Genomic DNA, 26,455 nt, shown 5'->3' on the forward strand with positions numbered 1-26,455 from the left:
AGTTTCCCTTTAACCTGAACAGAAATGCTAAGCGCTCTACACCCAGGTAAAGTGTGTACGTCTTCTGAGCTGAACTTAAACGTCAGCAGCAGCTGACGGTGATTGTCTCTCCAACAGAGCATCAGCCATGGTTTTCTGTCTGAGCGTCGTCTTCAGGACAAACTGTGAGTCCCTGACAGGAAGTGGCAACATGGAACGGGGCTAATTAGCATGCTAACTTCACTAGAAACAAAAGACGTGATATAAACCACTAATAGGCTACACTGGTGTTAGTTCCCTCTTTGGAGACAGATGTTGCTCCGTGTGTTGACCTCGACCTTTCTCCTACACTCGTGAGTACCCAGCTGCTAATGCTAACGTTAGCGCTCAGCGGTAGGATGACTCTGGCTGGATTTTGCAGTTATTTAATTAATTCTGTAATTCTGTAATAAGGAGGAATTCACTACAACAGTCATAGAAGACTAATGCGACTATAACTGGACAACTGAGGGCATGTAAACGCGGTAGTCCAACTAATACCGGAGTTCTCTAACTCCGATTAAAACACCCAGATAATGTGATTGGAAATGGACTTTCTTCAGCGTGTATTGGCCTTTAGTCTGACTGAAACTGGACAACGTGTGCATGATGCTCCACAGCAGTAGAGACAGGAACCCAGCCAAGTACAGAAGGAAAAAACAGCATCAATGTCAATTCAGTGCATTTCACACCACCGAGAGGTTGTGTTTTATAAAAAAAAAGAAAAAGAAAGAAATAACGAAAGCCCGTGGACCGTTGTTGTGTATGTATTCTGTTCTCAGCCCGAACCCGGCCCAGACCAGTGCGTCTGATCGGAGACTGTAGTTGTGAACTTATTAAAGGGACAACGAGGAGTTTCTATTCAGTTATAAAAAAGTCTCACGTTAATGTGGATGAATCTACGTTACCACTTGTTAATGGGCCCATTTTCGATAAATATATCTTTCTGTCTCTATCATTATTTTTTTATTATTAGTGGTGGCGGAAATGCTGGTCGAGCCGACCAACGTTTCCTTTCGTGGCGAGTCATAAGAATAACGCAGCTGAATCTCCGTTTATGGGGGGAACTACGACGGTATGTGATCGTCTTCCAACCTCTGACTTTGATTATTGATGAATGAAAACATGAGTCTGTCTTGCGCCGGTCAAAGAATTTGACGGTGCGCGGAGGCTCATAAATGTAGTGTGAAAATGCTTCGCTTTTCTAAAACTCCTCGTTGTCCCTTTAAGCTTCAAGTATCCAGTTTCTATACTCGGGGACAGACAAGTCAACAGGACAAGGCTCCGTATTAACCCGCTGAAACGAAGCAGTTATTGGATTTTCTCTGTTGCATGTAAACTGGGACAAGGACAGAAGTCCAACGAGACGCTGAAATGGAGCTATGAGCAGAGATCTGTAGCCAAGTATAGATACTGATGCACAGTCAGGTCACATGGTCACCATTGGAATATTGCATTAACATCACATTTAGAGCACAGCATTGAATTCAATTATATTTTAGCACAGACTCAATTATGTCAAGTAGTGTGGTTGTACTGTCCTGGTGGACGGACTGACGCCATGTTGGCTTCATGATGAACTGTTGCTCTCCGTCCACAAAGGGACAACTGAACTTTACTGCTTCTCTGCTGTGGTTTTAGAAAACCAAGTTGTACAGGAAGTGAAGAACCAACACACAGTGGTGTTAAAGGACAATTCCGGTGCAAATTCAACTGGGGGCTGTATTTTCCTAACATTTTAGGTCTAAAAGAAGGAATCTGAAGATTTTCAGTTTGATTGCTCCTGTTTTGCGGTAGTTGTGTCTGTCCCCGCATCGCCACGGCAGCAATGAATGAGAGCGGATGCAAGTTCTGCTGTTTAGGCTGTTTACATCCCGTAGTTTTTTTTCCACAGACAGCGTCAGATGGAGACTCAAACATGCACCCAGAAGTTTATTTACTTGAAGCAAGTCAAGAGTTGATATTCCTGTGTTTATGACACAAACGGTAGCTTTTCCCACTGCACCTGAACACACCGAGCGTCAACTTGGGTCTCGCGAGACTCTGGGAGACTTTGAATTAGATCTAGTTTTACAAACATGTCGGCTTGTTGAAGTAAATAAACTTCTCGGTGCATGTTTGAGTCTCCATCTGACGCTGTCTGTGGCTTTGAGGGATGGAAACAGCCTAAACAGCGGAACTTCCATCCGCTCCCATTCATTCATTGCTACCGTGGCGATGCGGGGACAGACACAACTACCACAAAACAGGAGACATTAAACTGAAAATCTTCAGATTCCTTCTTTTGGACCTAAAATGTTAGGAAAATACAGCCCAGAATTGTCCTTTAATGCTGTTCTGACTGGTCCCAGGCCTGCTACTGCTGCTGATAACGTCACAGTTGTTAGCTGTAGTTTCACTTCACTGCTCGATTATAGTCCTGGTCACAGTTAGCTCTTCTCTCACGCTGTAGTAGCCTACGTCACAGCGAGTGGAAGCATCAACTGTCAGGGTCTGTATCAGGCTGGTGTGTGTGTGTGTGTGTGTGTGTGTGCGTGTGTGTGTGTGTGTGTGTGGGGGGGGGGGTCTGTTGGACCGGCAGTAAAATCAATGAGCTGGATGGAGGTAAAAGAGGAGACATTTTGTAGCAGCAGGCTACGCTAACGCTAGCTTCCAGATCTGCTCTGCTGTAACACCACACTGTCCAACACAGACAGACAGACAGACAGACAGACAGACAGGGACACATCTGTCTGTCTGTCTGTCTTCATATCAGAGACAAAGAGGAAGGAAGGAAGGAGAGAGCACGGCGGAGAGGAGAAGAAAAAAAAAAAGACAGAGGGTGATAGTGAAAGAATGGAGCATTGATCGTCCATGTCTCTCTCTTCTCTCTCTGCAGTGGTAGTAAACAATCGGCCAGCCTCCTTTGTCCACAGCTCTAAACCACACCCCCTCCTTTTGTCATGCTCTCCCTCCCTCTCTCCCTCCCTCCCTCCATTTCTGTCTCCCTCCATCCCTCTGTTTCTTTTGCTTTTTTTTCCTTCTTTTTTTTCTTTTACAAAACCTCCATCATCATCTCTGTGGTTGCTACAGCAGCTTAGCATCCATCCCTCTGTCATCCTCCTCTCTCCTCTCTCCTCCTCTCTCTCTATGTGGAGCTGTGCTGCTAATACGCTGCTAATGCTAACTAGCAGCTGCTGCTAACGGGGCGAGCTAACGGTAGTCAGACAGACAGAGAGAGAGACAGACAGACAGAGAGAGAGAGAGAGAGACAGACAGACAGACAGACAGACTCGTACCTTGGCTGATAGTGAACCACTCCTCCAGTAAAAAACACAATCCAGTTAAAGGCTGTTTGTAGTGTGTGTAGCTCCTGATGGCAGCGCTGCTCTCTCTCTCTCTCTCTCTCTCACACACACACACACACACACCCTAGCTCATCTTCTATCACACACACACACACATACTCTCTGCTCCTCCCCCCCCTCCCCTCTCTCTCTCTCTCTCTCTCTCTCACACACACACACACACACCCCCACTCTTTTTTTTTTTTTTTTTTTCCCCACTCACACACAAATGAGCATTCAGTCAAGGGCTACCTACCCACAATCCCCTGCGCCACACAAAGACAAGGGGGTGTGACCAATCACACACTGCCTCACTCTGCGCTGTGGCTTTTTTTTTTTTCTTTCCCTCCTCCTCCCCCTCTTCCTCCTCCTCCCCCTCCCCTCACTGTATAATGCCCACTGACATACAAGCTGGTGGGCGGGCTGCAGAGAGGGTTGCTATGACAACGCATCCCCAGTTGCTCTTTGTTGCTTTCACTCGCATATTCACAGACACACACACACACACATATAAACACGCATGCATGCATCCACACGCACACACACACACACACACACACACAGTCATCTACCTGTCTCTGCTCTGCTATACTGTGTGTGTGTGTGTGTGTGTGTGTGTGTGTGTGTGTGTGTGTGTGTGTGTGTGTGTGTGTGTGTGTGTGTGTCCGCACATGCTCTCTGAGCCGGTGTTGCAGTACTGCAGCTGGGTTCTGGTGTGACCCAGTTAGAACGAACACTAAGGCTGGATGTAGGACACACACACACACACACACACACACACACACACACACACACACACACACACACAGAGCTGACAGAACATTCCTGAACTATGAAAGGATTGCTTGTATAAATAGAACAGTGCAGTTAATCTATATTATCATGATGAGGAAGTAGTTGTACATGTTCTAATTATCACCACACTGCTCTGTGATGCTGCAGCTGCAGCCCTGATACTGATACTACTACTACTACTACTACAGGTGTACTGTACTGTACTGTAGTGTTACTAATGGCGCATTTCCACTAGCGCGCTTCGGCTCGGTACGGCTCGGCTCGGCGCGCTATTTGCGTGTTTCCACTAGCACGTAGTACCTGCAACCAGGTACTTTTGGTATCACCTCAGCCCTGGTTCCAAGCGAGCCGAAGCGTTACTAAAACGTGACGTCAGCCGACTGCCTTCCACTGATTGGCCGATGAGTGTCGTCACTGGAAGCGACGACCGACAACAGAAATGTTCCTGCTGAAGCCTGTTATTACCGGAGAATTTCTAATATTTAGACTGGCTCTGTTATTACGTGACTTTATTAAGTTTTAATATTTTTTCATGCGAGAAAGTAACTGTTTAGATCCCCATGTGCGGTTAGTTTATCCAAACGACGGCTGTTTAGAAGTTTGCCCCGATGTTTTTGGAGTGAAGCTCCAGGTCCGAGCAGCGACCGCGACATCACAGAGGCAGCAGCCCGGCTCCTGACGTGCTCCGCCGGCCAGCCTACCACCGTCACCCCGAGGAGAAAACCACCGCTAATTAACTTCCCCGATGGCTTTTTATTGGTTTACCACCGGCTGGTTAAACTCTTAAATGTTGGTCTCATTGATGAAATCTAACAATTGTGGCTGTAGCAGCAGTTTGTTTGTGGTTAGACAGAAGAGCAGCACTGCCTTGGGGTCTGTACGCACAGAAAACACCACATTTACATCAATAAATAAATGTTTTACAATGAACCAGGCCGATCTGAGAGCTGGCAAGACTCTCCGGTAAGGCATTGAACGGTTAAATGTCGTTAACGGGACGAGAGCGGTCAAAACGGCGGGTTAAAGCTAGCTACAGCGAGGGTAGGTTCACTTCCTGTTTACAAAGTAAAAGCACCAATTCTATCGTAATGGCTTTCCTTATGATAAAAGGCAACAGGTGTTTTATTTTGTGAAAATAACCGGAAGTGCGTTGCTCACTACGGCTAGCTTTAGTGACGCCGACTTCGTTGAAACAAAATTGTAAACAGCTGGTATTTAGTCAGATTTTCAACACGTTGGGGATCTAAACGACTACTTTCTCGCCTGAAAATGTTTCAAATGTTGCTAAAGTTATATATTTACAGAGTTTAGAGCGTTGCTCGGCGCCGTGTAAATGACGTCACGGCGGCACTAGTGATACTCAGTTGTAATGGAAACACAACCAAACCGAGCCGAGCCGTGCTAGTGGAAATGCGCCATAAGAGGACAGTAAAGCTAGTAGTACTTCTTTGAGGTCATCTCCTTTATGTTTCCCAGCAACACATTTAGTCTGGATTTCCTGTCATAGCCTGCAGCCTTTTTATCTATAGCTGAAGACTGAATACAGTTGATGCTGCTGATACAGAATATCAGAGTATTTATTTGTAACTCGGGGAAACCTTTTTATGTTTACGAAACTTAAAGGGACAACGAGGAGTTTCTCCATCGGCAGAACGAAAAATTCCACGACAATAAGAAAGTCTCACGTTAATGTGGATGAATCTACGTTACCACTTGTTAATGGTCCATTTTAGATAAATCTATGGTTTTGTCTCTATGGTTATTTTGTTATTATTAGTGGTGGTGGAAATGCTGGGCGAGCCGACCAGCGTTTCTTTACTTTCGGTTTCGTGGCGAGTCATGAGAATAACGCCGCAGAATCGCCCTTTATGGTGGGAACTACGACGGTATGTGATCGTCTTTGAACCTCTGACTTTAATTCTTGATGAATGAAAACATGAGTCTGTCTTGTGCCGGTCAAAGAATTTCACGGTGCGGAGGCTCATAAATGTAGTGTGGAAACACTTCGCTTTTCCAAAACTCCTCGTTGTCCCTTTAAAGCTACAGTGCGTAACTTCTACGTGTCTGTAAATCTCCGTTTGACCCAAGCCGCTACAAGAGGAGATGATACAACGCTGATGAAGCCGCTCGGCTCCTCTAACGCCTCGCTGTATTTTTCAGTATTTGTTCTTTTTGTATTTGGTGACGTTGACGACATTCCCGCGCTGGTGCACAGGAAGTAATGGTGCGTTCCAGGCAACCCCGTAACTCGTGTTTTTCCAACCTGTGAAGTCGTACCAGTTCCAACACGAGTTACGGGTTGCCTAGAACGCTACAAAGTCGTAAGTGGTGACTTGAAGCCGTAACTTATGGTGCAGACACACCAACTCCGGCGTCAACGGATCCCAACAAACAAACCGAACAAAGAAAAGATGGTTTTGGGTGGAGCTCCATTTTGGTGTGGACGTGGCTAATAGGGGTGTGCCAAAAAATCGATTCACATAAGAATCGCAATTTTCATTTAATACGATTCAGAATCGATGTAAAATGTTCCAAAATCGATTTTAAAAAATAAAAAAATGAAACAAATCTGCTGGCTGTCGGCCTCCATTTCCTTAGAATTTAAAAGGCTGCATGTTTAACTGCACTGTTTGTTTTTTTTTAATAAAGAGGCAACAGTTTCAACAATTAAGCTACATCTAAGCATGGATAAATGTTTAAAACTCAATAATGTGAAAAAGACACTTTAGTCATTCTGTCTTGCAAAGCAGACTGGAGTAGATCATGAGGATCCTTTGCACACCGACAGACTGAAGCAGAAATCGTTATGAATCAAATCGTTTTGAATTGAAAATCGATTTTGAATCGAATCGTAGCCCCAAAAATCAGAATTGAATCGAATCGTGAGATAGTAAAAGATTCCCACCCCTAGAGGGCTAAGATAACCACATCTGCAGAAGACACTTAGACTTTCATTGTGAAACATCTGCGGGCATATTACATGCAATAACAGCCAATGAGATTAGAAGATGACAAAGCAAAATAGCTCAGACAAGACCCATCAAGTACTTCACATGAGCAATTCAGAACACAGCATTATTGGGGATTAATGGTGTCGCTCTTATCTTATATTGTTGAATGTATCCTATCAAAGTGGGAGAGCTGTCTGTGTATCGGTGCACCAACATGTCTGTGCTAACGTGGCTGCAATTAGCATGTCAAAGAGAGCTGTGACTATCAGGTCAGGGCTTGTAGAGCTGGGCAGGACTGTGGGGGGTTAAACTGCTGACAAGAAAGAAAAAGAGGTAAAATGAGTGGAGGAGGGGACTCCTTCCTTTTTTTCTTAGGGGCCCCTGATTTGCACATCTCACAGCTCCTGTGTCATGCTCCAACAGGCAGCCAGCACACACACACACACACACACACACCAGTCAGCACTATCACTGCGTCGTTCACGTTGCCTCAAAGTGTTTCTAGGAAATGTCAGTGCTGCTGAACATTTAAATTGAGAGTTTATTTTGGTCTGAAGTTCAGGGTTTATACAGGAATCTTGAAGTTAATTTTAATACCTTTTTAAGACTTTTTCAAGACCTTCTCAATATTTTTTAACACCTCACCGCCACTTCAAGCTGTAACCATTTACATCAGTGACACTTTTAACGTAATAGTATTAGTTTGTGATAAAGACTATAGACCACTATGATACAACAGAATTCATAATAGGCTGGGAGAATAAATCAAAGGCAAAGTTTATCAGAAAAACAAAACAAAAACATTGTTCCACTCTCAAAACACAAAAACAACAATCACGACAGTCATGAGATGTGCCTCAACTCATTTGATTTAGTCTCCAGGAGGGTTGCAGCCGATATCCGAGTACTCGCTCGACTTGGTATCCGAGTACCATTTCACTACTCGGACACTTTATGTACCGGTTCATCTTTGTGTTTAATAAAACAAATAAATTCACACACTTTCACGATGTTTTTTAGGACTCAAACTCTTGGACAGCTAATTCAGAAAAAATACCTTCTTAATTTTCCCAAAATTGATTTATCACCTTTTAATACTTTTCAAGACTCCGCGGATACCCTGAAGTTAGAAATACACCATCTTCCATGAACACTTGAACATGAACTGGTGGATTTCAAAACTGCACAGCTTATGTTCAAAATGAACAACAACTTGCTGCCCGACTGTATTCAGAAAATGTTTAATCTAAGACAAAGCCATTACAATCTCAGAGGGGTATGTATGTATATTTAGAAAGTTAAAAACCAGAACCAACACCAAATTACAATGCACTACGGTAACAGCTGTTATGGAGAATGACTTAAAAACATGCAATACCATAATCTTATTTAAAAAAGTACTTAAAAACAGGATGATTAATTTATATAAGTTAGAGTAATGAGTGGTGACACGTGCTACGCTGCTGCTATTTTTGTTCTGTTTTCTGTATGTTTGATTGTCTTTTTCTTTTCCTCTTTTTTTTGAGGAGGAAGGAAGTAGGGGAGGAAGAAGGGAAAGGAGAGGAGGAGGGAAGGGAAAGGAAAGGAAGAAGAAAGGGAAATCAAATCAAGCAGCTTCTCTCTTTTCATTGTTTTGTGATTGCTTATTTCTTTTATTAATAAATAACAAATTGTACTTTTTTTTTTATGGACCCCCTCGAAAATGAGATGGCACATCTCAAGGGGCTATCCTGTAGAATAAAGTCACATAAAGTCACATTTTGAATTTTTTTTAAATGAACCAGAGTTGTAATAGGGTAGGCGTAATAAGCTGCTTCAGCCTTTTCGGTCCAAATTTTCTTTTTCTGTTTACTTATTGTTTATTCAGATTGATGTTATTTTTCTTTATTTACTTTTTTCTATCTGGTTTGTTACTTTTCTAAAAAAAAAAACAAAAACAAAACACCACATCTGGTTATTTCACTCTCAGAGGGACAGAGAAACTCTATCGTTTCCTTTCTATGTCCCATTGAAAACGACTGTTCACCAAAGCAGATGTTAGACCTGTTCCACTCTTGTTACTCTGGTAAATCCTGCCATGTCACTCTGCCTTCCTCTGTCTTTCACCTGACAAACAGGTTGAATTACAAAGGATTTTAAAACCCAAATTTCTTCAATGATTTAAAATTTAACCTTAAAGGGATGGTTCACCCAAAATTGAAATTTCACTCATTATCTACTCACCCTCATGTCGACTAAGGGCACCAAAAAACACAACATTGTTTGTACAAACAAGCTTGAAATGTAGACTTATTTAATTTTTTTCGGGACAATTTTGCATATCTCATTGGCGTATCGTTCTCATGGTAAAGTAAAGAACACTCTCCAAGATGTGGGCAACATGTTTCCTCATCAGCGATCAAGAGACGACTCGAGAAGCTCGTTAGATTCACAGCGAGGTGGTTAAACCCCAGAACCTGAAGCAGCAGAGAGAAACAACAGTCTACGGACGGATGAGAAAAGAATCAACCTCTGTCAAAATGATGGAGAGAGGACGGTGAGGAGAAAAGGGAATCTGCTCACGATCCAAAGCTTCCACCTGGTCTGTCATACACGCTGCAGGGCTGACGGAGGAGGAACAGGAGGAACACACATCTACTAGCTTTCACTTTTAAACTGGAGGAGAGAGTTTCTCAACTTAAGCTGTGTTTAGTTTATAAAATAAAAAACGACCTGGCACCAAAGTATTTAGTAAACTACTTCTCCAAAGTCAGTGACACACACAATTACTCCACCAGGGGGCGCTCTGCTCCACTGACTACAGGCTCTGTATGGGAAAGTTTTCTTTTCTTTACTCAGCAGCTGTCTTGTGGAATGGCCTTCCTCTAAACCTTAAAGCTGTTAGCTCCTCCTACTTTCTTTTTAAGTCCTCAATAAAAAAATGGTTAGCCAACCGATAAATTAAATCAAAAGAGCCGTGAAGCACTAGATTATTGTATTGTTTGTTTGTGTGTCTGTCTAATGTTTTGTTGTTTCTGTTTGGGACCTAATTCCCTTGTTTTATCTATTTCGTCTTGTTCTTTTTCTTCAATGTTGTAGTCTATGTGCCCTAGTGTCTTTCTCCCATGTTTTTAGTCCATGTGTTGTGTGTTTGTCTTCCTTGTTTTTAAATCCATGTTGTCTACCATCAAATAGGACCACAATGGAAATAAGCCTTTGGGCTTTATTGTGTTTTAATCCTTTTGAACACTTGTCTAATGTTGTTCAATAAAGTTTTCAATTCAATTCAATTCAATTCAACTCATCTCTTCAGCTGTGCTCACACAGGACCCCAGACACAGGGCCCTCCCCAAACTTTCCAAATGTTTCCCATTTGTTTCTTTCCCAAATGTTCGTAAACACGGCATCATTTCAAGAAATGTCAGCGTACACACAAATCTACTGAAAATGACTCTTTAAAGGAGACATGTTCTGCCCCTTTTCCACAAATTAAAATAGTTCCCAGGTGTCTTAAAGACATGTCTGTGACATGCTTCGGTCAAAATCCCCCAAGGATCAAACATCACAGCTCTTTTCATCCTCTCTAAACAGCCACAACGGCTGGTTTCAGTGCCTGTCCCTTTAAATGCAAATGAACCACTGCTAGCCCCGCCCCTTCTACTGCTACCAGGTTAGTTACATCATTGGAAGACAAGTTGGGGAACAGCTGGTAAAACCACATGGATTTTAACCTAGGGAGTCTGAACATTACAGATTTTTTTTGTCAATTCTCACATTTTAGGACCAGGAGGCAAAACAAACACCATGTTAAAGGTGTTCAGAAAAGAAGATTTAATTTGAGCCCACTCTGGGTCTTAACATTAGTGTAATCACTCATCTATCAGACGATGGAGCCCGAACTTTGTGCAAAATTCTATTTGAGTAAATCCGGGATGAAAATGTGTTTTTTTTCCCCCGCATTGGATAATGCAGGCGCACGGATTATACGTCACGTTGCTCACGATTCATCAGCCACTGATATTGGATCCGTCATTTATCAATCAAATGTCACACACACACACACACACACACACTGAGCTCGGTCTCGCCACAAACATTGAATATCCCGCCTGCAATCAAATTTGTTTTCCAACTCGTGGAAACTCGTAGAAGGAGGCGCGACCAACAGGACAAACAGGACAAACGTCCATTTCTGATGACCTTTAAAGAGCCTTCAAAAAGTGGTATTTCCTTAATGAGCTGTAGTTCATGTGCCAGGCCTGCATGTGGCACACTTGTGCCTTGTAAACAAACTCCAAACATTATAAGTCCTCTAAAGTACACTACACTACACTACATGCTGAGTGGGAGTGGTGTCAGTCCAAATGTGACGATATAATGGACACGTTTCAGGCGCAGTATCAAAGGGAGCAACAGAGAAGGATTTCCCACAGGTTAAAGGGATAGTAGCATTTTTTTTAAAGTGGGGTTGTATGATCTACAAATAGCCCCTAAGTACTTTAATTGCAGTAGAAGACTCTCTGCACTCCTCCCGTTAGCAACGCCAGCCCATAATAGCCCTGCCCAGAGATTTACAACATACAGTGTTGTGAACAGACCCAAAGAAACGGCCTATTTTCACGGCCTAAAAGAGGTTTTACCTGAAAAAAAATACACAGTTCCATTGTTCACTATAATATAATTTTTTCCAGCCCTTCAAAGTTCAGGAAAAACACAGTTTTTATTTGGACCTAACCAACTGCGGTGGGCGCTAACCCTGAGCGGAGGGATACGTGAGTTGGTTAGGTCCAAATAAAAACTGTGTTTTTCCTGCACTTTGAAGGGCTGGAAATTTTTTTAACAAGACAACAAGACTGAGTCTCCATCTAATCCACAGACAAGAGACTAATACTAATGCAACAGTGCTGGACATGGGCGTGGGTAGTACTGCAGCCGTCTATGTGTGTGTGTGTGTGTGTGTGTGTGTGTGTGTGTGTGTGTGTGAACAGAGCTTCGGGGACAGGCTGTCCAGCAGTAATCTGAAAATCTGAAGTTCAGGTCTCGACAGCACAGTGTGGACACGACCTCTGTCTCCATCATTCACAACCATTGACTACAACACTGGAGAGAAGAAGAGAAACGATGTGAGTTCACAGATCACATATCACAGTGTATCAATACGAGGGTGAAAAAGGCCCAATGTTTAGCGTAAACACATTTTGATAAGCATTAAATGTGGCGATTAAAGAGCTGTGACCTACATACAGAGCTGCTGCGTCTCAGCAACCAGCAGGTTCGCAGGGTTACTGACAACTGAGCAGAGGAGAAGTTAGTCCGGACAAGTCAATACATGGAATCAAAGGAGTTTGCATTTTGACATGTCAGTGTTAGTGGAAGGGATAGTTCACCCAAAATTGAAATTTCACTCATGCGAAATTGTCCTGAAAAAAATGAAATACCGTAGATGACCAAATAATCGCCCGCGTGCAAATACGCGCCTGTGCTCTAATAGCCGCCGGGGTCCGACCTCATTTGGCATAATAAACGCCGGTTCAATTAAACGCCCGGGCGATTAAGTGTTTACCATAGTCTTGCACAGAAAACAAAAGTTGTTTTTTTTAACAGCACCGGCTCTCACCTCTGTCAGTCAGCCCCTCCTCTCGCTCTCTCTCGCATGCAGGCGCACACACACACACAGACACACAAACACAGGCGCGCTAGACTGAGGGATATAGGGATATGGATAAATGCGCTAATGTACAGTGTTGAAATTACCGCGATCGACCCCCCCTTCCGTTAACGTTCATAACACTGCTCTGATCAGCTCCCTGTGTCGCGGTTACACAGACAAACTGTCTTTGTATTTATTGTCTGATGTCAATAAAGATGCGTCGGGGGAAAAAGTAGTTTTGTTCCAGTGGTGCTATGGTGACCTCTTCGTTCTTTGCATGATGGTCTGGTGCTGCTCATTGCAAAAATAAATTGTAGCCGGTTGCAAATACGCGCCTGGTTCTTATAAACGCCTGGGGTCCAAGTCGATTTAGCATATTAAACGCCCGGGCTACTAAATGGTCATCTACGGTAAGTCTATATTTCAAGCTTGTTTTGTAGCGGAAGCTTCTCAAAGCTCCTCTTCCCGGTTCGTCAAATTTGGACAAATTGGGAAGAGGAGCTCCCGCTACAAAACAAGCTTGAAATATATTTATATAATATAATATATTATATTAATTTTTCATTTTTGGGGGGACAATTTCGCATTTTGGGGCTTCAATACAAGACGGACATTACATACGAGCAGCATGGAGGTATTTGGATGTTTTTTGGTGTGTCTTTTTGTTACGAAGACAGTTGGTATCCATTTGCAACCGTTATATGGACACGCACTGCTACGCCGAGACCCCCTGTAACTCAGAGAAGCCACGGAGGACTCTGAAACTTCTCCCAGCCCTTTAGTCCACATGAGGGGGAGGAGATAATGAGTGAAATTTAAATTTCGGGTGAACTATCCCTTTAATGTTAGTAACTGCTCACTTCTTGTCAGCACTCGTGGTTATTTTTAATCCTAAATGAGCTGCTTATTGATCAGATTCCCTGATATTGACACTGTAGTTGATTTTGAACTGCCTCTAACACAAAGGGATAGTTCAACATTTTGGCAATTTTGCCTATTTGCCATAATCCCTATAGTTTTAGGAGTAGGTTTGTTACCTTTAACTGTCAGTGAAAACTGTTTTCAGATCAGCGGAGTAGAGACAAGTCATGAACAAGTTGTGACCTGCACATTCACTGCACTTTAAAATAATAACGGATCATTTTGTAACATTAGGACACATGAAGCAAATACTCTGAACTACTTGCGCTTTTGAAGTTACTCTGCCGGGCCGCCGTGTCTGGAATGTAGTTCCGGCTACGCATTTCCCTCTAAAACAACTCGTAACGTTGTGTTATTATCTCATAGCGTGGTGAATGTGCAGGTCACAACTTGTCCACCAGAGCGTTGTGGAGTTGTTGGATTGTGTATTTGATGAGTTTGATGAGGGAAACCAAGAAATCCCATGAGCCTCCGTAGCGTAGCTCTGAGCAGCTTGCGGCTCTGCTCCGCTGTTCTAAAAACAGCTTGCACCGACAAATGAAGATAACAAACCTACTGCTATGACTATAGGGATTATGTCTCATGACCTATTATTGATTAATTTTTTTTTTTCATTGAATGACTATTTGATTATTAAAAAATCATTGACCATCCCTAAAACATAAAATACTCTTAAAGGCTGAGGAGTTGTTGAGAAATAAATATTAAAAATTCAGAATTTTGACTATTTTTTATAGACAAAATAACTGTAATTACCACACATACGCACAAAAAGTACCAAAAACAGGTACCGTTGAGTACCGGCACCGATTCCCAGGTAGCGAGTATAGGTTCCTACCGTATCGATTCAAATGTGAAAGGTACCCATCCCTACCGGTAACTGTATAAACAACTTAATGATACTACGACGTATATCAACGTGATGATGACGTATGTGTCAGAGGCAACCGTGCTTGAGTACACTTGGGCGGGGGGCATTCGTGCACGGTACGAGACGACTGGCCCTAGTGTGAGTGCGTCCTAATTCGTGCATTAGAATAGTTAATAGACGGCACTGCTTAACATCGCTCTGTGAAATAACAACACTTGCGCTCTGGGTTTTGGTGCCACTTTAACCAACTGACCCAAGGAAAGAGCCCGAGCATTTATTTAGAATGAGTTTAAAGGGACAACGATGAGTTATATTAAGAGAGTAATATTTCAAGACCCAGAGAATATTTTGTATTATGACTCTGAAAACACCAAACAGCTCAAAGGAAAGAGGAGACTCTCTATTTAACTAGGGAAAAAAACATTTGTTTGTACCTTGTCTCATTCTTGATTTATCTTAAATTGAATAGAGCTTGGTCGCACCAAAAAGACCACTTTTTTTCTAGAAAGCTGAGAAAAATGCATTTTTGTGAAAGAGAGTCTCTCTGTGATTGTGACTGTGATTTATCCGTTTTAATTTTGGCTTCAAAAACATGTAAGACATCTGAAAATTTCATTTCACATGTTTTTTCATTGGATTTTGATTGGCACTCAATGAGTTCATGTGGATGAATCTACGTTACCACTTGTTAATGGTTCCATTTTCGATAAATATATCGTTTTGTCTCTATTGTTATTTTGTTATTATTAGTGGTGGTGGAAATGCTGGGCGAGCCGACCAGCGTTTCTTTACTTTCGGTTTTGTGGCGAGTCATGAGAATAATGCCGCCGAATCTCCGTTTATGGTGGGAACTACGACGGTATGTGATCGTCTTTGAACCTCTGACTTTAATTCTTGATGAATGAAAACATGAGTCTGGGCCGAAAAGAGATAAACATTTAGTAAATATTTTGCTGGTGGCCTGTAAAAAGAGTATTACCAGAAAATGGTTATCACCGGAGAGCCCAACCATAAATATATGGATGGATATCACAATGGACTAGGACTGTCAATGAATATTTGAAATTCGAATGTATATTCGAATTATAGTAATAAAAATGAAATTCGATTATTAAAATATGATATTCGAATATTAATAATTTATTTTTAAATTATCTTCACGCGCACAACCACAACAACAGCAACTACAACTTCCTCCTACAAATGCACGGTCGTCGGTGTGACGTGCAGAACGCAGCAGGACGCAGCAGGACGACTCCTCAGTCCATGAGTTTCATGTCTCAGACCGGATCATGTCAATCCAGCTGTAGAAATATCCTGGGGACGGGAGCGCCGCGGTAACCGTAGTAACTCACACACACCCAGACACACACCTGTCTGTGTGGTCACGTCTGGAGAGAAGCAGCTTCTCTGTTTTCATAAACTACCGAGTGACAGCTTTAATCGCGCATTAAAAAAATAGTGCCGTTCACTGAGAGCTGTGATGATCCTCTGCACTTCATCGCGACTGTACTTGATCCGCGTTATAAGGATCATTACTTGGATGTGGGAAGAAAACATGCTGGCTCTTATCCCGTTTCCAGAGCGAGCTGTTTGCTCGCGTCATCACAAAACTTGTTTGACATGAATTGATAAAGGCCGAGTAAAACGCGGTCTTTTTTCACGTATTAATATGCATATAATGTCGTTGCTGATTTGCATTGTGTAGCTGTTTGTTTTGTGTAATGTAAGCTGTTCAAAACGTGTTTGACATGCGCTGATAATAATAATAATAATAAGTCCATCTCTTTGTATTGATTTTTGGAGAAAATATGAAAAAATAGAAATTCGAATTTTATTCGAATATCTGTTTTTTTTAAGAGGCAATATTCGAACCTCATTTCTGCCATTCGTTGACAGCCCTACAATGGACATTTATAAAATGGAAAAGATAACAGCTTTTGTTAATCACAAACTGGAGAAATTTACATCATACTGGGAAAACTGGGTCAAATATGTCACGCCTCATAGGCCAGATTTTATTTTCACAAACCAGTAGCTATGATGTATGAGAAAGATCACTCCCTACCACTACACAGTTTTGTTTCAATTGTTGTTATGGTTGTAAGTTTTTCTTCTCATAACTTGGATATAAACTAAAAAAAAACATGAGTCTGTCTTGCGCCGGTCAAAGAATTTCACGGTGCGCGGAGGCTCATAAATGAAGTGTGAAAACGCTTCACTTTTCCAAAACTCCTCGTTGTCCCTTTAATTGGGGCCCATTAAACTTCAAAGTGAATGCGTGCTCTGGCTCTTTCCTTCTATTCTTATTCTTTTAAACAATGAATGTGATAGTATTTTCCCATCTTTGATGAGCAAAAGATTTGTGCGAAATGAATTAAAAGCCCGTCCCATATAGACAACAACTGCCTCTAATATAAAGCCGGTTCAGTTTGGCTGTTGTTGATAAAAGCCTGGGTTTCTATTGGAGAATTTACGGTTTAATAAACTACCTTTACCTGTCTGAACCAACCTGATAGCTGACCATCATCATCTGTAAACTGAACCATCGTTTCTGCAGCCCAGCCGCACTCACACTAACAACTCTATCCACCACTTTATTTTCCCATGATCCGTTGCGTCACACCACAACAGAAGTCGGTTTTAGTAGTATTTTAGCGAGCGGCTAACTGGTAGCGTTAGCCACCGGTGTAGGCACCAAATGTGGGGGCTCCGGGCTGCCAAAACCGTTTTGACTAAATCTGATGTTTGTTAAGTCTATAAAACAAATTATTGAACAAACATTACTATTTCTGTGTGCATGTTTTTGTAATTAGTCATGGTTGTCGTCAGTGGCGGCTGGTGGTCAAATTAGTTGGGTGGGCTAATAAATAAATTATACCCATTAAATGGTTAACACAGCTAAAAGTTAGGGTTATCCCATCTCACAAAAGTATAGCAACTAACTAGGCCTACACACTGCATTAAGTAGAAGGGTCTAGTCCAAAAAAAAAAAAAAAAAAACTTCACACAGTCTCTCTCTCTCTCACGCACGCACGCACGCACATACACACACACACACACACACACGTACGGACGCACGCACACACACACACACACACACGCACGCACGCACGCACACACACCCGACGATATTGCTCAATTAAAAAAAAAGAAGACGATATATGCAGCTCATATCAACGGCCTTTCTGGTCTGTTATCGCCATGTCATTAAGTCTGGTGCTCCAGGTGAGTTTAGAAACTAGATTCTCCACTTCGTTCATGTTAGCAAAGACAGTTTAGAGCAGTAAAGTATGCTGCCTGTGATGCTAGCGCCTAGCGCCGCTGTTTCTGTCTTCTCCCTCCCACAACAACACAACTTTTCCTCCGGTTCCTGTCATTGGTCTGAAAACAGCGGTGTTGGGCTAAATGAAATTAGCCCCAATGACAAGTGAATCAAGGGGGCGGGACATGACGCCTGTCAATCATTGACCCTGCGTCAGCCCGCTGCTGATTGGTCAGAACCGCTCGGCCTGTGGGCTGAATGAAATTAGCCCAAACAGTCGGTCAATGGCGAGGGCGGGACATGGCACCTGTCAATCATCCACAGTGGGAAAATGAATGAGAGCAGACTCGGTGAGCTGGGGCTGATTAAAATTAGCCCATTTAGAGATATCCGGTGTTTTTCTTGAAACTATTTAATATTGTTGCCAGTTCCGATTTTACTAAGACTTAGAACAATCTTTTGTATGTTATTTAGAGAATATAATATAGGCTATATATAATATTTTTTCCTCATCTTTTGTTGTATAATGCAGGGAGGGCTTAGCCCCACTAGCCCATTGATACCAGCCGTCACTGGTTGTCGTAGTTGTTAGCTTTGCTGCTGCTGACAGCTAAGCTAACAGCAGCAGCAAACTAACATCTGGACGTCAGCTGTTAAAACCCTCCCGTTGTGGGACACAACATGAAACTACTCCAGTTAGCTCAGTCATGTTGGAACTCAGATATCCGCTGGAGAAAATATGTTTTTCATGGGCCGTTTATTGAGTTATTGTTTATTGACACTGCTAACGGCTAACGGCTAACAGCTAACGGTTAGCCCAGCTAATCTAAAATGTTTGTTCAACAATTCGTTTTATAGACTTCATAAACATCAGAGTAGCTAGTCGCAACGGTGATATAGTGACGTGAAAATGCGACATAAAGCTAAAACCTCGTCCGTATTGTTCTCATTAAAATTACGTGATGATTATAAATAAAGTCGTCACGGCCGATGTCTATCAACCAGTCTGTGCTATCAACAATACAGTCACGGTGGAATGGAGCGTCATGGTGACACCCAGCGTCATTCTCCGGAAAGTGATGGATAACTGTAACTGTATGCATTTTGTGTGTGTGTGTGTGTGTGTGTGTGTGTGTGTGTGTGTGTGTGTGTGTGTGTGTGTGTGTGTGTGTGTGTGTGTGTGCGTGTGTGTGTGTGGACAGAAATAGCCCAGGACTGCAGGGAGGTGGCCCCTGTGAACCAGGCAATGACTCTGAACAATCTGATTGGTCAAAATGCTATGAAAGGAGGGAGAGAGAGAGGGAGGGTGTGCTGTTCTATCTTTGTGAGGACCACGTTGTGTAGATGTATGGAGTAAGGATTGTGTGTGTGTGTGTGTGTGTGTGTGTGTGTGTGTGTCTCTCTTTGAGGGACCAGACCTGGTTGGAGGTTCAGGTTAGACTCAGGTTCAGGGTGAATGTTGGAGTCAGTCATTTAGTTGTAGTGGTAGGGAATCTAGAGGTGGTGTTACATCAATGAGTATCCTCACAATAATAGAAGTACCAGTGTGTGTGTGTGTGTGTGTGTGTGTGTGTGTGTGTGTAGCCGCCCTGAGCATAACTCAGCAGACAGAGAGAGGGAGGAGCTACAATCACATTACAGGAGAGGAGCACCCATTACATCAGCCTCTCTGTGTGTGTGTGTGTGTGTGTGTGTGTGTGTGTGTGTGTGTGTGTGAGATGCGTCAGGCTGCCAGCGGCTGCAGCTCAGCGAGGGTTAATGAGTTCACAATCCCAGCATGCACAACTGCCTGCCGCTTCGCATGCTTACACACAGCAGTGGATGGAGTAGAAGTAGTAAAAGAGGAAACAGAAATGTCTTTCAAAGTAAAAGCTCACTGGGGGTCAACTGCAATATTTCCTGTTTCACTTTTAAAGGTACATTGTGTAGGAATTCCTCCCATCTAGCGTTGTGGTTGTAGATCACAAGCAACTCAGTCGTATTTTTCATGCTGCATTCACCTGAAATTGGGCAGACGGCAGACGGACAACAGCCGCTGCACGTAACGGCATAAACAAGCCTCTATGTAAACAGGGTTCCTACAGCTTAAGCCAAGTTAAATTTAAGACTTTTTAAGACTTTTTTAAAGCCACTTGAAATTAAATTTAAGACCGACTTCACAATAAACACAAATGCAGAAAAAAGAAAAAAAAAAAACACATCAATTACATAGGGTTAGGGACAATTTTACCCACTTTCCTATGTGATCCAAGGTAAAGTGACTGCTACATGAACATTGGATTGTGTCTCTTTCCAGCTGTCCTTTCTAAATAAATGCATAAAAAGTCCAGAAAAAAAAAAAAACACTGACTCGGGAGCTGGTGGCGGTGAGAAATTTCTCTATGTCAGAATGTTACCAATTATTTTGAGATTTGAGACTAATTACAACCATAAAATACCATTTACCAAGTGTTAACATTTTTAAGACTTTTGAAAAATTGATTTAAGACATTTTAATGCCAATTGAGGCCTTGTTTTTAGATTACTGAATTCAATGCCTTTTAAGACTTTTTAAGGATCCGTAAGAACCCTGGTAAACAAGTGGTCCGTCAGCACGAGTCAAAACAATACACGTGACAATATGTTGTCATGGCGATGTCGTATTGTTGACCTGACCCACGTTTTACCGGCTTTCTCTCGACTTCTGTGACTAAAATGATATCTGGTTTGTTAGTAGGGGTGGGCAAAAATATCGATATGGCAATATATAGCGATACTTTATATCGCGATACGATATCGATATTCAATATTTAAATATCGATAATTTTTTTCAAAATGTTTTTTCAAATAATAAATCATGTTTCAGACGTAAATCCAGTACGACTTCTGCACCTCTGCTCTGCGAGGTGTCACTGTACTGCTGCCTCAGACAGTGTGTTGTACATGCAAATATGTTGTTGTAACTTGCGCATGTATAAAATGGCATGGATAATTTGAATCACATTATTTTGACTCAGTTTGTCCCATAAATTATCACTATCATCTGATGTACATACAACTCGGATTTTAAGATGCATAATGCCTTTTACATTTTTCAGTGAACTAATTAGAATATCGTAGAATATCGCAATATATCGCAAAATTTGTATATCGCAATATCGTATCGTATCGTGACTCAAGTATCGTGATGCGTATCGTATCGTGAGGTCCTTGGCAATACCCACCCCCATTTTTTGTTAGCGACGGCCGTCTGCCCGACTGCAGGTGAATGCAGCATCGGTGTTAAGATTAAAGCAGAACTATGCAGGATTTGGGCTGTAATTATTGTGGCTCAGAGTCACTGTGATGGTTGAGTGACCTGTTATGAAGTGAATGGGGTCTAGGCCAATGCGCTCACCCCCCCCACTGGCTGAAAACCGCACTTGCAAGATCAGTCGTCCGTCTCGGTGTTACAAATCTCGTCAATGGATAGAAGTATCGCGAGAAACTGCCTTACGGCAGTACGAGATAAGAACGCATATGACGTCATGCATGTCACGAATCGTGATTGGTTTGAGTTCGGAAAGTCGGAGGAAACCATGGAAACATGAAATGTTTACTGATGAAGTTCAGCTTGTGGCTAACGGGGAGCTAATGCTAACACAGATACACACACCATGGGTCTTTTATAAGATAATGTAATACATCATGACACACACACACACACACCTTCGCGTTTTGGAACCTTTATTCCTGTCTGTGTATGTCTGTGTCTTTGTGCCTGTGTGTGGCTGTATTAGCGTTAGCTCCGTGTTAGCGTTAGCTCCGTGTTAGCATAGCGTTAGCTCGGTGTTAGCATAGCGTTAGCGTTAGCTCCGTCTTAGCGTTAGCTCCGTCTTAGCGTTAGCTCCGTGTTAGCGTTAGCTCGGTGTTAGCAGGGCTTAGTAAACAGCAGTAAACACAAGCACGTGTAGGGGGGGTGGAGGAGGTGGCGGCGGCGAGGTTTTACGACAGTGACATGTGCCTCCCAGAACTGTGGGGGAGCTCCGGAGAGGGAAAAAAAGAGAAACCAACGAAGGAGCGAGCTATTTCCGGCCGACTTGCAAAGTTCTGCTTTAAACAGCCAGCCAAACTCCTTATTCAAGAGCCAGGAAGTGAGCGGCTTGCTCCTTTAATATCTTTCTTACACATTAAGTCAGCATTTCTGACTGCACTGATTTCGGTGTAAAACTAGAAAAGAAAGATACAAAAAAGTGTCTTAATAAACAGTCATGTAAATATCAGTATCAGCGTGTTAACTGCTTCATATTAACTCAACAGGTGTTAGCACAGCAGGCTAGAAAACAGGGCAACTTAGCAGGTAAGTATACACGCTGCTGTCACACAAGCTACGACATTCCACTGTTGCTTTTATACACAAAATACCCATAAAAAGATATTAACACATCTTATCAAACCTGTAAACTATGTGTAACACTTACAACCATTGCTTTCTGAGAGATAACTGATGTACACACTCGTTTTTCCTCTCGTTTACGTTTTTTACTTCCTACATCCGGTTCGGGAGATTTTTAAAAATAAAAGCGCCGGAAATACATATAAATGTAGAAAACAGTAAATTAACATTTCAATGTCATTTTGAGTGTCTTTTAAACATATTAAACATATTCAGGGCAGAACAGCGACACCACATGGCAGCCAGCACCGAGCTTACCCGCTCCATGGAGATATGAATGATATGAACGGCTCATTCAGAGCTGAAAGGAACACTTCACTTTGTTGATGGGGGGGATTACTGAGGAATGAAAAACAGACTTTTGAACCAAATAATCGATTTTCCTGAATAGAGAACAGGAGAAGTTACACAATGTCCCTTTAAGTTGAGTGTTGACAGCCGCTGTCGTCAACAACCAGGGATTTCATGCTCTGATGCGGATGCTGGAACCCATACAAACTCTTGAAGCCAAAGTATTTTGCCAGGAAAGCAGTTCCCGAACCGTACAACAAGACCCAAACCAAAGAGCTGGAATCCCTGAAGAAAGCATGTAGGATCGCTCTGACATGTGATGAAACTACTGCGAGCTGGTGAGTTGTAATAGACCTGCTGGTACAGAAATCTGTGAAAACCACTGAGGATTTTCCAGTTTACAGCAGCATGTGGATGCCCAGAGTACACGCAGGTCATGTGATATGTGATTTCAGGGTCATTTCAGGTACGGAGATGGAACATCTAGACAGAGCCTGTTTTTATTTCAAATGAAATAAGAGTTTTGTAAGAAAATCAGAAGTCAAAATGAAAATGACCAGCCTCAGAGCTCCATGCAGGAGGATGATTTACTGTCTCAACTCACAGTCAGCTGCTTCAACATCATAAAAAACAACACCCAGTCCCTCCAGGAATTCGCGATGTTGCGATCGCAACAATTAGCTAACGTGTCCCCCGCAGCACTCACCGAGGGGGAATCCAGTACGCCACTGCAGGGCCGGAGCGGAGCAGCCGGCGGCCAGGTGCCCCTTCCCCCATCCTAAGGCCCTGGCCCTGGACTTGAGTAGCCACCCTCCCCTTTTTATTCAAAGACTGGACTGTTTTAATGGCATTTTAAAACAGTTCTTTTACGATGATTTTTAAACAGACATTTTAATTAAGTAAAACAACTTTCAACTCTATGTAGTTTTCCTGTGCCTTTCTCAACAAGTGGAAAATTGCTGGTATAACAGGAGCTCACATTATTTTGTGACATTTCAAAATCTTCAATTTCCCATTGATTTTTAATTAATTCAGAACAAAACTGCAACTTTTTTTTTTTCAACTTTCGCTGTCTCCCGCAATTTAATCGCAACAAAAGCGCTTAAAACATCGCAACATGCACCGCAATTTCTTAAATCAGGCATTTTAGGCCGCAACAATCACACAAAAAAAAGCCAGCAAAATCCTGGAGGGACTGAACACCGCCGTTCAACTCCTGCATGGAAATGCACAAGACTGAGCAGGATACTGAAGCGTCCCAGTCCAACTACCAGTTAGGATGAATGGGAGCCAGCAGCCCCCCTCCCCCCACCCTGCCCCTGCTGAGAGCCACTGCCTCTATTCAAAGCAGCTTTTCTGAGGTTACCATGAGACCGGAGGAAGCTCTGAGAGCATGCTGCTCATCCCAGCTCCATTTGTGAAAGCAATCTGACACAATAGAAATATCCCATTCACAAGGCTCCAGCATGTAGCCCACCACCGCTCCATCACTCAGCCCCCACCTCCCCCAACCCCCAACGTCTTTTCAGTCCCCTCAGACACAAGCAGCAACAGATCTGGGTTTGGAGTTGGAACAGTCACACTCAAAGACCCAGACCTTTCAGACCTTTCAGACCTGGTCCGAACACATGTCCTCTATTTAGAGCTCAGCTCCAAGACGCATTCAAGACCCATCAGAGATCCAATCACTCGGACCACATTCAGAGGTGGTCTGGGCCACATGGCAGCATCCCTTTAGCACTGTCAACACCATCTCATGTCAGATACATGGGTCTGACAACAGACTGTTTCATATACAAAAAGGAAGCTACAAAAAAGTATTAAAGGGATAGTAGCATTTTTTAAAGTGGGGTTGTATGATCTACAAATACCCCCTAAGTACTTTAATTGCAGTAGAAGACTCTCTGCACTCCTCCCGTTAGCAACGCCAGCCCATAATAGCCCTGCCCAGAGATTTACAACATACAGTGTTGTGAATGGACCCAAAGAAACGGCCTATTTTCACGGCCTAAAAGAGGTTTTACCTAAAAGAAAATACACAGTTCCATTGTTCGCTATAATATAATTTTTTCCAGCCCTTCAAAGTGCAGGAAAAACACAGTTTTTATTTGGACCTAACCAACTGCTGATCGGCGGGCGCTAACCCTGGGCGGAGGGATACGTGAGTTGGTTAGGTCCAAATAAAAACTGTGTTTTTCCTGCACTTTGAAGGGCTGGAAAAAATTATATTATAGCGAACAATGGAACTGTGTTTTTTTTTTTTTCAGGTAAAACCTCTTTTAGGCCGTGAAAATAGGCCGTTTCTTTGGGTCTGTTCACAACACTGTATGTTGTAAATCTCTGGGCAGGGCTATTATGGGCTGGCGTTGCTAACGGGAGGAGTGCAGAGAGTCTTCTACTGCAATTAAAGTACTTAGGGGCTATTTGGAGATCATACAACCCCACTTTAAAAAAAATGCTACTATTCCTTTAACCCACTGAAACGACGCATATCACCACCTGTTGAGGAGGCGAACATCGTCATTTATTCCATTTTCCCTGTGCAGGTAAACACAGATTCATTCACTTTTAGGCTGCGTTCACACACAAACTGGTGCCAAAATGATACATCGTTTCATTTTTCAGCTGGCACGGTCAGCGTTTACCATCTGTTACTGTCACCACAGACCATGAGTCCAAGCCTTAAAGGGATAAGCTCACCCAAAATTCAAATTGCACTCATTATCTCCTCCCCCTCATGTGGACTAAGGGCTGGGAGAAGTTTCAGAGTCCTCCGTGGCTTCTCTGAGTTACAGGGGGTCTCGGCGTAGCAGTGCATGTCCATATGACGGTTGCAAATGGATACCAACTGTCTTCGTAACAAAAAGACACACCAAAAAACATCCAAATACCTCCATGCTGCTCGTATGTAATGTCCGTCTTGTATTGAAGCCCCGAAATGCGAAATTGTTCCGAAAAAAATTAAATAAGTCTATATTTCAAGCTTGTTTGCAGCGAAAGCTCCTTTGGACGGACCAAGCACTGAGTCCAACCATCAGTTAATGGGAGGAGCGGCCATTTTGCCAAGGATAGGACATAGACCCAATCTGGCACTGTGATCTAGGACAGAACTGGTTTGGACAATCAGGACCAATCCAGGACGCACTGAGGAACAGGCCTGACTGAAAGTTATTGGAACACCAGCGTCACTGTCGACAATCAAGCCAGTTTTACAACTCCTTCAAGCTGGACGAACATTTGACAGATAGATGTGTCTTTGGAGAAATAAAGGTCAAGTATTCAAACTGAGAATCATTAAAACATCTGTTGAGCTTGGTGACGATAGCATCACGCTGCGGGGCCACAATTGCATAAATGAGATGGAATAATGGAGAAGGAGGATGGAGGACTACATCTGATTTCTTCATCATAAGCTCAGTCCATCAGCTGGGCGGTTGAAATAAAACACACCAAAGCTGCTTGTGGAGCAGACAAGACTGAGCCAGCACTGAGCTATTGAAAGGCTTGACCTCAACTCTATTGAAAATATGTGGAAAAGTCGGGTCCGGGCCAGGAAACCAACTCATTTAACTGAACCTGATCGACTCTGCCAAAAGCAGCGGTCCAGACGTTCATCCAGAATCCTTGTTGAAGAATCTGGTCGAGGGACTTTCATGTAAACATTATAGGTGTGTTTCAGAAAACCCCCAAAAGAAAAGACAAATGATTGTTTCTCTTTAAAATGAACATGTGCAGTATGTTGTACGCTAGGGGTGGTTATTTCCGATTCCGATTTCCTGATTATGGAGGTCTCCATTCAATTACCAACTGATTTTCAATTATTAACGATTATCAATTTGATTTTCCATTATTGCCGGTTATTGATTTTCCATTTAACAACATAAAAACCATTAAAAAAAACAGTCAGCAATTACTTAACCTCTCTTAGACCTCAAAGCACCTTCAATATTGTGTAGCGTAGTTGAAACTAAATT

General features: G+C 42.7%; 1 protein-coding gene across 3 annotated transcripts in view; it reads right to left on the reverse strand.

Moving 5' to 3' along the window:
* Positions 1–26,455, reverse strand: part of LOC146980359 (storkhead-box protein 2-like) — a 90,813-nt gene that overhangs the window by 35,865 nt on the left and 28,493 nt on the right. The window contains exon 1 of one of the 3 annotated variants that reach the window (XM_085788583.1): positions 3,297–3,460. The exons of the other annotated variants lie outside the window; for them this stretch is intronic. The gene's annotated coding sequence lies outside the window, so the exon portion shown is untranslated. Of the gene's footprint in view, positions 1–3,296; positions 3,461–26,455 lie in introns of those variants that run through there. 3 annotated transcript variants of the gene reach the window in all.

Source organism: Trachurus japonicus, chromosome 10, assembly GCF_045865225.1.
Source record: "Trachurus japonicus isolate A0001 chromosome 10, Traja_1.0".
NCBI classification, from domain to species: Eukaryota; Metazoa; Chordata; class Actinopteri; order Carangiformes; family Carangidae; genus Trachurus; species Trachurus japonicus.